Genomic DNA, 2,438 nt, shown 5'->3' with positions numbered 1-2,438 from the left:
CCCCAATGAGAAGGATTGACACAGTAGCAGCAACAGTGTGCTCAAAGATAACAGCAATTGTCAGGATGGCGCAGGAAGGAGTAATGTTTCATTCTGTTGTGCATAGGGTTGCCATGAGTCAGAATGGACTCAACAGCACCTAACAACAACAACAATAACAATGTTTGAGTTCCCAGATAAAAGATGTGGTTACCGAGGGCTTGGTTAAGTCAAACAATGGCATGGGAATTTGAGAACTCACTGCCTCAGAAGCCAGTGGTGGTGGTGTTTATGTGCTGTGAAGTTGTTTCCAACTGATAAGCAACCCTGTAGAGGGTTTCCGAATCTGTAAATCTTTACAGAAGCAGAAAGCCTCACCTTTCTCCTGCAGAGCAGCTAGTAGATTCAAACTGCTGACGTTGAGGTTAGCAGTTCAATCTGTACTTCACTACCCTACCATTAAGACTCAAGAATTAATTCTTTTGATTGTCTCTTCATTATTGTTTTGTACTGATGGTTGTCTGGAGTAAGAGATTTACCGCCACACAGTATAACACTTGTTTTAGGAAATATACTTTACTTTGACAAAATCTCTGAGTGGTTCAAAGGGTTAAACCCCCAACTTCTAGTTGAAAAGTTGATGGTTCAAATCCACTCAGAAGCGCTTCAGAGAACAAGCCAGACAATCTGATACTCAAAGGTCACAGTCTTGACAACCTATGCAGCACTTCTACAATGTGCAAATGGGGTCGCCATGACATGGAATCCACTTGAGGTCAACTAGCAACAATAATTATGGAATCTTTACGCCTTCTCTCAGCTAAAGCGCTAAGTAGATAGAATCAATTTTAGTTCTCTGCATCTTTAGAATATAACACAATGTCATTCACATATTGAATAATAATATCAATTTAACACCTTGAGGTCCTGTTTGAGGGTCTATTATTGATTTTCTCTGGTAAGCAAGCAAGTACTGATTGTTTTGATCTAAAGTCGATTTTGATCTAAAGCTTATCAAAGGAATCACAGCACAGATCTACAATCATAAAATACTTTGTCTCTTGAGAACTTAATGATAAAATAATACTTGAATTTGGTACTGTAAGAAACTGGGACCCAGGATTACAAGGACTCCTTCTAGGTTTTTGACCAGAGGATAAGAATGTTATAAGAACTGGTGCAAAGTATGAAGACTTGTTTTTTGATAAGACTTTTGATTATTGGTTTTATTTCTTCTATGGCATCTCCTTTTAGAGGGAATGGCTTAAATTTGGTTTGAGGTTTAGGTTGGTCAGTTTGAACCAGATGGAATTAATTCAAATGATCTGCCAATTTATCAGTGAAATTGTTTGCACAGAAGAGACTTTCGATCTGTGCTTGAGTTAGTACACACAAAGGAACTGGTAAATCAATATCCAAATTATCACTGATCTCTATGAACAGATGGATACTCAGAGATTAAAAGGAAGAGACCATCAGGGATTACAAGAATTTCATTATCACAGTACAGATAATTCCTCCCTACTAACACAAAGGAAAAAAGAATGCCCCTCAGTTAGAGGTTCAATTGTGTATCCGCAGATTATTAGAGGCATAAAATGTGAGTGTTTGTTGACTTCAAGGAAAAAGTTGTATATTTTCGAAAAAGGACAGAACAACCAGAAAGAAACTCAACAAAGACACTGAGTAACTAAACAACATAATCAACCAATTTGATCTCATAGATTTGTACAGAGCATTCAACCCAACAAGAGCACAATAAACAATTCTTTTCCATTGCACATTGAACACTCTCTAGAAGAGACAATGTGTGAGGCCACAAAGCAAGTCTCAATAAATTTAAAAACATCAAAATACTACAAAGCATATTCTCAAATCACAAAGCTATAAAATTAGAAATCAACAATAGGAAGATCAAGGAAATAAAATCAAATACATGGAAACTATATAACACCCTGATTAAAAGCTACTAGATAGTAGAACAAATAAAAAGTGAAATTAAACAATTCCTAGAAATAAATGAGAATGAAAGCACAACATACTAAAACCTTTGGTATGTAGCAAAAGCAGTGCTGAGAGGGCAATTATAGCAATAAATGCGCATATCAAAGAAGAAGAAAGACGAAAAATCAGCACATTAACAACATCTACAGCAATTAGAAACAGACAAGTAAAGTAAACCTATAGTCACCAGAAGAAAAGAAATAATGAATATTGTTGTTAAGTGCCATCAGTTGGTTCCAATTTATAGCAACCCTGTATAGAGTTTCCGAAGAGTAACTGGTATGCTTAAACCGTGGACCTTGTGGTTCAAACTAACCTTGCAGTCCAGTGCATTAACTCACAGTGCCACATTAGAGCAGAAATAAATGAGAGAGAAAACAAAACAAAACAAAAAATTGTAGAAAGAATCAACAAGACAAAAAGCTGGTTCTTTGAAAGGATTAATAAAATTGACA

This window comes from Chrysochloris asiatica, unplaced genomic scaffold (assembly GCF_000296735.1).
Source record: "Chrysochloris asiatica unplaced genomic scaffold, ChrAsi1.0 scaffold00024, whole genome shotgun sequence".
NCBI classification, from domain to species: domain Eukaryota; kingdom Metazoa; phylum Chordata; class Mammalia; order Afrosoricida; family Chrysochloridae; genus Chrysochloris; species Chrysochloris asiatica.
The sequence above is the reverse complement of the archived record's forward strand: the minus strand, read 5'-3'. Positions refer to the sequence as shown.